Source organism: Oncorhynchus mykiss, chromosome 16, assembly GCF_057628025.1.
Source record: "Oncorhynchus mykiss isolate SJ-2025 chromosome 16, ASM5762802v1, whole genome shotgun sequence".
In the NCBI taxonomy this organism is placed as follows: Eukaryota; Metazoa; Chordata; class Actinopteri; order Salmoniformes; family Salmonidae; genus Oncorhynchus; species Oncorhynchus mykiss.
In genome coordinates this window covers 11,790,337-11,802,658 of record NC_143037.1, presented here as the reverse complement: position 1 = coordinate 11,802,658, position 12,322 = coordinate 11,790,337, and positions in this window count along the sequence as shown.

Sequence of the window (12,322 nt, the reverse complement as noted above, 5' to 3'; positions counted from 1 at the left end):
CGAGTAAAAAATAACATGGCTATGTGCATACAGGGAGTACCAGTACCGGGTCGATATGCAGGGGTAATTGAGGTAGCTACGTACTGGACATATAGGTAAAGTGACTTGGCGACAGGATAGATAATAGACAGTAGCTGCAGCATATGTGAAAAAAAGTTAGTGGGTCAGACATTTGATTTGCTATTTAGCGGTCTTGTTTAGAAGTGTTATGGCTCGGGGGTAGAAGCTGTTTAGGTTCCTGCAGGTTCCAGACTTGGAACAGTCTGTGACTATTTTTTGTGGGCCTTCCTCTGACACCGCCTGGTATAGAGGTCCTGGATGACAGGGAGCTTAGCCCCAGTGATGTACTGGGCCGTACGAGCTACCCTCTGTAGCGCCTTGTGGTCGGATTCCAAGCAGTTGCAATACAGCGAGCCAACACTGGAGAATTTGCTGTGCTATTTTCCTCTGTGTGTGTGGTGTGTGTGTGTGGTGTGTGTGTGTGTGTGTGAGAGAGAGAGTTTGAGCAGAACTTTCTCTTATATTACATGCCTCTGTCTGACTGAATCTCACCGTGCAGAAGTAAACACACACACACACACACACGCATGCATGCACGCACACACACACACACACATGTACTCTTGCTCTTAAAATACTTAGAAGATAACACGCTCAACTACATAATGCAAAAAATGTGTTGTTGTGGTTCTGAATCCAGGTCGAAACGTCCCGTCCCTTTTCACAGGGCAATGTCCAGAATGGACTCCCCCATGCCAGTTATCCCTCACCAAAAGGTAAACACACACAAAGTTTGTGAATTTCTGTCTGCGCTTGTGTGCATGTCTTTGAACAGAAGATGGGAATCAAGGCTGTGTGTTGGCGCCCTCTAGTGTTCCTAGTGCAGTTGTAGCAGCTTCCACAGTAAAGAGCAGAGGATGTAATTCCCCTCGACCACGCCCACAAATTGGGGAACACAAACATTCTTTCCAATTGACCCAAAAGAGCCAACTTCGTCATATTTTACAGAAATGCTGAAAAGCTGCTGCATTGTTGTTCATTGTAAATGTAGCCAGGTTAAAAAACCTGGCTACATTTAAGGAAAGCTTTGACTATGTACAGACTCAGTGAGCATAGCCTTGCTATTGAGAAAGGCCGCCGTAGGCAGACCTGTTTCTCAAGAGAAGACAGGCTATGTGCTCACTGCCCACAAAATGAGGTGGAAACTGAGCTGCACTTTCTAACCTCCTGCCCAATGTATGACCCATATTAGAGAGACATATTTCAGGCAGGCAGGCATACATATACCACCTGAAAGTGGATCATTTACATGAACAATGTTGAAGAGTGTGTGTGGGTACACACTTAGGCAAACACTGATCCATTCTCTGTTGATGATGCATTTCCAGCCAATTGTTATCGAAAATAGGTTCGTTACCCGAGGCTTTGATCAAAGCGTTGAACACTAGTGGCACCTGCTGGTCAAAAGCCAAATTATTATAGATGACGTCCAACACGCTGTAGCTCGAGTCTTATACCTTTTTGTCTTCTACCAAACCAATCAGGTGGTCGTTTGACGAAACAAAGCTTCGGACGTCATTGATCACGTGCTTCTGATAAAGTGATACACGCATCGGCACACTGCGCACTGCACACTGCTTCGACGTTCACTGCTTAGCGATTTCAACGCATACTCATCAAACGTAACATCACTAAACCCCATATTTCATGGAGGGTTTCTATACGATTATAGACTTTATTATTTATTCATTATCATTTATGAATAAGAAGTAAACTGCTTATATACTAAATACGACTTATAAACCTGTTACAACCCCTTTATAAAGGGAAATTGTTACCCAGTGTAACGTACTGCTAGGGCAATAATACTGTAGATACTGAGATGACGTTTAGTGTTGATGAAGTCCAATTGTAATAACACTTATCAACGCTGTGCTGAAATGTTCTAAATATATATATATATGTATATATATATACTGCATTGTGTCATTTTCATCAGGGTATACCGTACATGTGTATGTGTTAGTGTATTCGTTGGTACGCATAAATGCATTTATGGCCAGTACATGTACGCTGGACTATGTGTGTTTATGTGTGGGTACTCATTCTGTATGTTTGTTGATGTTTGCATGTACGTGCATTAGTAGTATGCAGTATGGACGTTAATAAGGCATCACTACTACCTAGGAATGTACAGTGTGCATGTTTGCAGTGTGTGTGTAGTGGTGGTGTTGTCTTTTACACCCTATTTACTATTAGCTGGCTTTGATTGGTTTAGTTTCCATTGCTTGTCTGTAGAATGTGTCAGAGATATTGTGTTTCTGGATCAGTGTGTTGGCGTGTGTATTTCCCTGACGTCAAGGCTCATGCTCAGTGTCTTAGTCCTCAGTTGACATTAGAGTCAATGTATTACTAGCACAGGTACAATATAATGAGTGTACTGGAGAGAGAGACAGGTACTATATAATGAGTGTACTGGAGAGACAGACAGGTACTATATAATCAGTGTACTGGAGAGACAGACAGGCACTATATAATCAGTATACTGGAGAGACAGACAGGTACTATATAATCAGTCTACTGGAGAGACAGACAGGTACTATATAATCAGTGTACTGGAGAGACAGACAGGCACTATATAATCAGTATACTGGAGAGACAGACAGGCACTATATAATCAGTCTACTGGAGAGAGAGACAGGCACTATATAATCAGTGTACTGGAGAGACAGACAGGTACTATATAATCAGTGGACTAGAGAGACAGACAGGTACTATATAATCAGTGGAACTGCACTAGAGAGACAGACAGGTACTATAGAATAAGTGGAAGTGTACTAGAGAGACAGACAGGGGCTATATAATCAGTGTACTAGCGAGACAGACGGGTTCCTATATAATCAGTGTACTGGAGAGACAGACAGGTAATATATAATCAGTGTACTAGAGAGACAGACAGGTACTATATAATCAGTGTAACTGCACTAGAGAGACAGACAGGTACTATATAATCAGTGGAAGTGTACTAGAGAGACAGACAGGGGCTATATAATCAGTGTACTAGCGAGACAGACGGGTACTATATAATCAGTGGAACTGCACTAGAGAGACAGACAGGTACTATATAATCAGTGGAAGTGTACTAGAGAGACAGACAGGGGCTATATAATCAGTGTACTAGCGAGACAGACGGGTACTATATAATCAGTGTACTGGAGAGACAGACAGGTACTATATAATCAGTGTACTAGAGAGACAGACAGGTACTATATAATCAGTGTACTGGAGAGACAGACAGGTACTATATAATCAATGTACTAGAGAGACAGACAGGTACTATATAATCAGTGGAAGTGTACCGGAGAGACAGACAGGTACTATATAATCAGTGGAAGTGTACCGGAGAGACAGACAGGTACTATATAATCAGTGGACGTGTACTAGAGAGACAGGCAGGTGCTATATAATCAGTGTACTAGAGAGACAGACAGGTACTATATAATCAGTGCTAGTGATTATCATAATGTGGGTAAACCCTGAAGTGCTGTTCAGGATGTAAACCCTCAGACAAAATACATTTAAGTTATGTCTCTGTCTCTCTCTGCCTCTCTGTCTCAGCCTCTCTGTCTCTGTCTCTGCCTCTCTGTCTCAGCCTCTCTGTCTCAGCCTCTCTTTCTCTCTGTCTCTCTGCCTCTCTTCCTCTCTGCCTCTCTGCCTCTCTGCCTCTCTGTCTCTCTGTCTCTGCCTCTCTGTCTCTGCCTCCCTGTCTCTGCCTCCCTGTCTCTGCCTCTCTGTCTCTCTGCCTCTCTGCCTCTCTGTCTCTCTGCCTCTCTGCCTCTCTGCCTCTCTGCCTCTCTGTCTCAGCCTCTCTGTCTCAGCCTCTCTGTCTCTGCCTCTCTGTCTCTGCCTCTCTGTCTCAGCCTCTCTGTCTCTCTTTCTCTCTGCCTCTCTGTCTCAGCCTCTCTGTCTCAGCCTCTCTGTCTCAGTCTCTCTGTCTCTCTGCCTCTCTGCCTCTGTCTCAGCCTCTCTGTCTCAGCCTCTCTGTCTCAGTCTCTGTCTCTCTGCCTCTCTGTCTCTCTGCCTCTCTGTCTCTCTGCCTCTCTGTCTCTGCCTCTCTTTCTCTCTGTCTCTCTGCCTCTCTGTCTCTCTGCCTCTCTGCCTCTGTCTCTCTGCCTCTGTCTCTCTGCCTCTCTGTCTCTCTGCCTCTCTGTCTCTGCCTCTCTGTCTCTGCCTCTCTGTCTCAGCCTCTCTGTCTCTGCCTCCCTGTCTCAGCCTCCCTGTCTCTGCCTCTGTCTCTGCCTCTGTCTCTGCCTCTCTGTCTCTGCCTCTCTGTCTCTTGTTCTCTCTGCCTCTCTGTCTCTCTGCCTCTCTGTCTCTGTCTCTGCCTCCCTGTCTCTGACTCTCTCTCTCTTTCTCTCTATTTCTCTGTCCATGTGCCTAGCTATTTCTCTTCCATGTGCCTTGCTATTTCTCTGTCCTTGTGGCTCTCTGTCCATGTGCCAGCTATTTCTCAGTCCATGTGCCTAGCTATTTCTCAGTCCATGTGGCTAGCTATTTCTCAGTCCATGTGGCTAGCTATTTCTCAGTCCATGTGCCTAGCTATTTCTCAGTCCATGTTGCTAGCTATTTCTCAATCCATGTGCCTAGCTATTTCTCAATCCATGTGGCTAGCTTTTTCTCTCGCCGTGTCTGTCTCATTTCCATGTGTCTGTAGTTTGCATCCAGTTCATTGCATCCAGAGGTGAAATATGGTGTTTCAAGGGTTAACTAGGGTGTTTCTGCATGCTTTCAGGGGTTAGCTAAGGTTTTTCAGGGGTTAACAAAGGTGTTTTAGCATGTCTTCAGGGGTTAACTAATATGTTTCATCAGGTTTTCAGGGGTTAACTAAGGTGTTTCAGGGGTTAACTCTGGTCTGATGACATAAAAGGGAATGTTCTGAGTATCACTGGTCTCCCCCTCTTGTTCTAACCCCCTTAACACTAGACGAGGCTCCTAACCCTAACCCAGCCAACCATCCTCCCGGAGAGATCTACTCTAACTTGCCTGATCCAATCAGTTGCCCATCAAGAAATGCATAGAATCAGGTGTATTAGAGCAGGGGTGGAGCAACATGGTAAATACCCAGTAACTGTCTATACGTACTAGTGCCAAATGGGTTATTTGGCTTGTAAACAGAGCAGAAGCCATTTTGATGCTATATAGAACCTTTTTTTTTATGTTCTATAAAGAACCATGCTAATAAGATGTTAAATGGAACTTGTATGACGCTATAAAGAACCTTTTCCTAAAGTCCCATTGAAAAGGTTCTACAGTGCATTCGTAATGTATTCAGACCCCTTGACTTTTCCACATTTTGTTACGTTACAGCCTTTGTCACGCCCTGACCATAGTTTACTTTGTATTTTCTATGTTTTGATTGGTCAGGGTGTGATCTGAGTGGGTATTCTATGTTTCATGTCTTGTTTGTCTATTTCTATGTTCAGCCTGATATGGTTCTCAGTCAGAGGCAGGTGTTCGTCATTGTCTCTGATTGGGAACCATATTTAGGTAGCCTGGGTTTCACTGTGTGTTTGTGGGTGATTGTTCCTGTCCTTAGTGTTAGTTTGCACCAGTTTAGGCTGTTTCGGTTTTCATTACGTTTATTATTTTGCACTGTTTGTATTTAGATTCGTGTTGCTATAGTCAATAAACATGGATCGTAATCTACACGCCGCATTTTGGTCCGACTCTCCTTCACATACAGAAAACCGTGACAGAATCACCCACCACAAAAGGACCAAGCAGCGTGTCAACAGGCAGGAGCAGCGCGAGGAGATGCGCAATAAGGATTTCTGGACATGGGAGGAAATCCTTGACGGGAGAGGACCCTGGGCTAAACCAGGGGAGTGTAGCCGCCCAAAGGTGCAGCGGGAGAAGAAACAACAGGAGCAGCCCAAAGAGGAGTGCAGTATGGAGTATACGACTTGGGAGGAGATCGACAGGTGGGCGGCCGACCCAGGGAGAGTGCCGGAGCCCGCCTGGGATTCGATGGAGCAGTGCGCGGAAGGATATAGGAGAATGGAGTTTGCGAAGCAAGCAAGGCGGCGCGGACGGAGGCCCCATAGTCAGCCCCAAAAATTTCTTGGGGGGGGGCTCAGGGAGAGTGTGGCAGAGTCAGGAGCCAGACCTGAGCCAACTCTCCCTGTTTATCGTGAGGAGCCAAGGAGGAGACCAGAACCAGAGCCGGTGTTGGAGGTGAGTGAAACAGAGACTGTGAAGGAGTTAATGGGGAAATTGGAGGAGAGAGAAATGAGGGAGTTGCTGTGTTGGTGCATTTTGCATAGAATTCGCCTGACGGAACGTGTCAGGGATTTGATGGCACCTGGGTTAGCGCTCCATACTCGTCCTGAGGTCCGTTTTAGTCGGCTGGTGAAGTTGGTTCCAGTCTCACGCATCAGGCCTCCTGTGCCCATCCCTAGCCTTGCACGTCCTGTGCCAGCACTCTGCATCAGGCCTACAGTGCGCCTCGCCTGTTCAGCGCAGCCAGAGCCTCTCTCATCTCATGCGCTATCGGAGTCTTCCGCCTGTTCAGCGCAGCCAGAGCTTTTCTCCTCTCCTGCGCTGCCGGAGTCTCCCGCCTGTTCAGCGCAGCCAGAGCCTCTCTTCTCTACTGCGCTATCGGAATCTCCCGACTGTTCAGCGCAGCCAGAGCTTTTCTCCTCTCCTGCGCTGCCGGAGTCTCCCGCCTGTTCAGCGCAGCCAGAGCCTCTCTTCTCTACTGCGCTATCGGAGTCTCCCGACTGTTCAGCGCAGCCAGAGCCTTTCTACTCTCCTGCGCTGCCGGAGTCTCCCGCCTGTTCAGCGCAGCCAGAGCCTTTCTGCTCTCCTGCGCTGCCGGAATCTCCCGCCTGTTCAGCGCAGCCGGAGCCTCTCTCCTCTCCTGCGCTGTCGGAGTCTCCCGCCTGTTCAGCGCAGCCAGAACTGCCAGTCTGCATGAAGCAGCCCGAGCTGCCAGTCTGCAAGGAGCTGTCAGTCTGCATGGAGCAGCCTGAGCTGTCCGTCTGCATGGAGCAGCCTGAGCTGTCAGTTTGCAAGGAGCAGCCAGAACTGTCAGTCTACATGAAGCAGCCAGAGCTGTCAGTCTGCAAGGAGCTGCCAGTCTGCAAGGAGCTGCCTGTCTGCAGGATGCCGCTAAAGCTGCCAGCCTGCAAGGAGCTGCCAGCCTGCAAGGAGCTGCCAGCCTGCAAGGAGCTGCCAGCCTGCAAGGAGCGGCCAGTCTGCAAGGAGCTGCCAGCCTGCAAGGAGCTGTCAGTCTGCATGGAGCAGCCTGAGCTGTCAGTCTGCATGGAGCAGCCTGAGCTGTCCGTCTGCATGAAGCAGCCCGAGCTGTCAGTTTGCAAGGAGCAGCCAGAGCTGTCAGTCTACATGAAGCAGCCAGAGCTGCCAGTCTGCAAGGAGCTGCCAGTCTGCAAAGAGCTGCCAGTCTGCAAGGAGCTGCCAGTCTGCAAGGAGCTGCCAGTCTGCAAGGAGCTGCCAGCCTGCAAGGAGCTGCCAGCCTGCAAGGAGCTGCCAGCCTGCAAGGAGCTGTCAGTCTGCATGGAGCTGCCTGTCTGCAAGGAGCCGCCAGTGCTGCCTGTCTGCAAGGAGCCGCCAGAGCTGCCAGTCTGCAAGGAGCCGCCAGAGATGCCAGTTAGCATGGAGCAGCCAGGGCCGCCAGTCAGCATGGAGCAGCCAGTCAGCATGGAGCAGCCAGAGCTGCCAGTCGGCATGGAGCTGCCAGTCGGCATGGAGCTGCCAGTCGGCATGGAGCTGCCAGTCGGCATGGAGCTGCCAGTCGGCATGGAGCTGCCAGTCGGCATGGAGCAGCCAGAGCCGCCAGTCAGCATGGAGCAGCCAGTCAGCATGGAGCAGCCAGAGCTGCCAGTCGGCATGGAGCTGCCAGTCAGCATGGAGCAGCCAGAGCTGCCAGTCAGCATTGAGCAGCCAGTCAGCATGGAGCAGCCAGATCTGCCGGTCGACCAGACTCTCCCAGATCTGCCAGTCGTCCAGACTCTTCCTGATCTGCCAGTCGACCAGACTCTTCCAGCTCTGCCCGTCGTCCAGACTCTTCCAGATCTGCCAGTCGTCCAGACTCTTCCAGATCTGCCAGTCGTCCAGACTCTTCCAGATCTGCCAGTCGTCCAGACTCTTCCAGATCTGCCAGTCGTCCAGACTCTTCCAGATCTGCCAGTCGTCCAGACTCTTCCAGATCTGCCAGTCGTCCAGACTCTTCCAGATCTGCCAGTCGACCAGACTCTTTCAGATCTGCCAGTCGACCAGACTTTTCCAGATCTGCCAGTCGACCAGACTCTTCCAGATCTGCCAGTCGACCAGACTCTTTCAGATCTGCCAGTCGACCAGACTCTACCAGATCTGTCAGTCGTCCAGACTCTCTCAGATCTGCCAGTCGTCCAGACTCTCCCAGATCCGCCAGTCGACCAGATTCTCCCAGATCCGCCAGTCGACCAGATTCTACCAGATCCGCCAGTCGACCAGATTCTCCCAGATCCGCCAGTCGACCAGATTCTCCCAGATCCGCCAGTCGACCAGATTCTCCCAGATCCGCCAGTCGACCAGATTCTCCCAGATCCGCCAGTCGACCAGACTCTTCCAGATCTGCCAGTCGTCCAGACTCTTCCAGATCTGCCAGTCGACCAGACTCTTCCAGATCTGCCAGTCGACCAGACTCTTCCAGATCTGCCCGTCGTCCAGACTCTCCCAGATCCGCCCGTCGACCAGATTCTCCCAGATCCGCCAGTCGACCAGATTCTAACAGATCCGCCAGTCGACCAGATTCTCCCAGATCCGCCAGTCGACCAGATTCTCCCAGATCCGCCAGTCGACCAGATTCTCCCAGATCCGCCAGTCGACCAGATTCTCCCAGATCCGCCAGTCGACCAGATTCTTCCAGATCTGCTAGTCGACCAGGATCTGCTGAAACCGCCAGCCAGCCAGGTTCTGGTAGTTTCTACTACCTGCCTGGGCTTCCTCTCAGTGTTGAGCTTCTTCTCAGTGCTGAGCTTCCTCTCAGTGCTGAGCTACCCATCTGTCCCGAGTTACCTCTGTCCCAAGCTGTCCCTCTGTCCCATGTTATCATTGTGGTGGGTAACCTATTTAGGGACGTCTAGGAGGGGGATTAAAACTGTCATTGAGTGGGGTCCACTTCCAGCGCCAGAGCCGCCACCGCGGACAGATGCCCACCCAGACCCTCCCCTATAGGTTCAGGTTTTGCGGCCGGAGTCCGCACCTTGGGGGGGGGGTACTGTCACGCCCTGACCATAGTTTACTTTGTATTTTCTATGTTTTGATTGGTCAGGGTGTGATCTGAGTGGGTATTCTATGTTTCATGTCTTGTTTGTCTATTTCTATGTTCAGCCTGATATGGTTCTCAGTCAGAGGCAGGTGTTCGTCATTGTCTCTGATTGGGAACCATATTTAGGTAGCCTGGGTTTCACTGTGTGTTTGTGGGTGATTGTTCCTGTCCTTAGTGTTAGTTTGCACCAGTTTAGGCTGTTTCGGTTTTCATTACGTTTATTATTTTGCACTGTTTGTATTTAGATTCGTGTTGCTATAGTCAATAAACATGGATCGTAATCTACACGCCGCATTTTGGTCCGACTCTCCTTCACATACAGAAAACCGTGACAGCCTTATTCAACATGTTTATTAAATCCAGTTTTTTCCTCATCAATCTACACACAATACCCCGTTAAGACAAAGTGAGAACAGGTCTTTGGACATTTTTGCAAATGTATTCAAAATAAAACACAGATATAGCTTATTTATGTACATAAGTAATCAGACTCTTTGCTATGAGACTCGAAATTGAGCTCAGGTGCATCCTGTTTCCATTGATCATCCTTGAGATGATTCTACAACTTGATTGGAGTCCACCTGTGGTAAATTCAATTGACTGGCCATGATTTGGAAAGACATACACACCGCTCTATATAAGTTCCCACAGTTGACAGTGCATGTCAGAGCAATAAGTCTTGAGGTCAAAGGAATTGTCTGTTTAGCGCCAAGACAGGATTGTGTCGAAGGGTACCAAAACATTACTGCAGCATTGAAGGTCCCCAAGAACACAGTGGCCTCCATCATTCTTAAATGAAAGAGGTTTGGAACCACCAGGACTCTGGCCGGACACTGCCAAGGCAATGCATGAGTGGCTTCGGAACAAGTCTCTGAATGTCCTTGAGTGGCCTAGCCAGAGCCCGGACTTGAGCGAACATCTCTGGAGAGACCTGAAAATAGCTGTGCAGCGACGCTCCCCATCCAACCTGACAGAGCTTGAGAGGATCTGCAGAGAAGAATGGGAGAAACTCCCCAAATACAGTTGTGCCAAGCATGTAGCGTCACACCCAAGAAGACTCAATGCTGTAATCACTGCCAAAGGTGCTTCAACAAAGTACTGAGTAAATGGTCTGAATACTGATGTAAATGTGATATTTCATTATTTTTTTTTTTTTTGCAAAAACGTATAAAAACCTGTTTTTCTTTGACGTTCTGGGGTATTGTGTGTAGATGATGAGAATAAAACATGTTTTAACCCATTTTAGAATAAGGCTGTAACGTAACCAAATGTGGAAAAAGTCAATTAGTCTGAATTCTTTCCAAATATATATATATATATATATAAACACATTAAAATACAAAAACACAGTCATGGTAAGCACAAATAAAGCATCCCAAATCACCCATTGAGGCAGAGAAATAGAGGGAGAGAGGAGAGAGAAAAAGGTGTAGGAGACACAAGAGGGTATTTGAGACAGAGGGCAAGTGAATATGTTGCATCTTCTCATTTGGCTGTGCAAGTCCTTAGCCTCCATTTTGTGACAGGAATGGATTCCAAGGTACTGCGTCATGATGCAGTGTGTATTATGGCCACTGGAGGGAGTGCCTCTGCACAGACGTATACTGTGGATAGATTTAATGGTCTCAATATCAAATCATTCATGCGATTGTTTCCAATTAAAATGGTAGAAACAAAAATAGCTTCTTAATATAAGGCCATTTCTTAAGCAGGAATTTGACTAAGACTGTCTTGGAGTGGTCTGAGTGGTGAGGGGAAAACTATAAATTAGCTGGGAAATGGGATACCTAGTCTGTAGCACAACTGAATGCATTCAACCAAAATGTGTCTTCTGCATTTAACCCAATTGAATCAGGGTGGTGTGGGGCTGCCTTAATCAACATCCATGTAGCAGTTGTTCTTGGGGAATACCTGCCTTGCTTAATTAAGGGCAGAACAGCAGATTGTACCACCTTGCCATCTCAGGGATTTGAACCAGTGCCTTTTCAGTTTATGGGACCAAATTCTCTTAACCGCTAGGCTACCTGCTGCCCCACTTATTAGCAGAGAGGCTTAGAGCTCTCTTTCTTGTTGGTCTATTAACTAATTTACTGCATGGTGATGTCACCATGGAATACCACAGCTTCATCCCATCAAAACAGGCAGAAATTTAAGGTGCTCTTTTCAAACAGCTCTTGCAGTAAAAGTACATTATCATAATTGTCACAATTTAACAGTATTATTCCAACCTCATAGTGTGAAAATATATATACAACTCAGGAAATCACATTTTTGACTACACTGTGTATTTAAAAGAGGGGGTTGGGGGGGGGGGGGGGTGCAAAGAGGGGGTGCAGGGGTGAGTCAGCATTTTGTCGTGCCACCGATAGAAAATGGCCGTCTGAATCGAAGCTATTGTCTATGGTCAGTTTCTCTTCTCTACTCCCCAAAGAATAAACTTGCTCAGCCCCCTTGTACGGATGTGAAAGAACTGGACCAGACCCTCTTCGAATGGACTGGGTTAAAGAACATGGTGGAAGCTGAGTAAGGTCAGAGGTGATGTCACAGCAGACTTTCAGGAAGTGTAGATTCAGCTAATAATAAAATGGTAAACTGGTAATTATAACTGCAGCATCATCATTAATATTAATTTCCTTCCCTTTTTTAGAACCCCAGCCATCTCAACACAGCCATCTCAACACAGCCATCTCAACACAGCCATCTCAGCACAGCCATCTCAACACAGCCATCTCAACACAGCCATCTCAACACAGCCATCTCAGCACAGCCATCTCAGCACAGCCATCTCAACACAGCCATCTCAACACAGCCATCTCAGCACAGCCATCTCAGCACAGCCATCTCAACACAGCCATCTCAGCACAGCCATCTCAGCACAGCCATCTCAACACAGCCATCTCAACACAGCCATCTCAGCACAGCCATCTCAGCACAGCCATCTCAACACAGCCATCTCAGCACAGCCATCTCAGCACAGCCATCTCAACACAG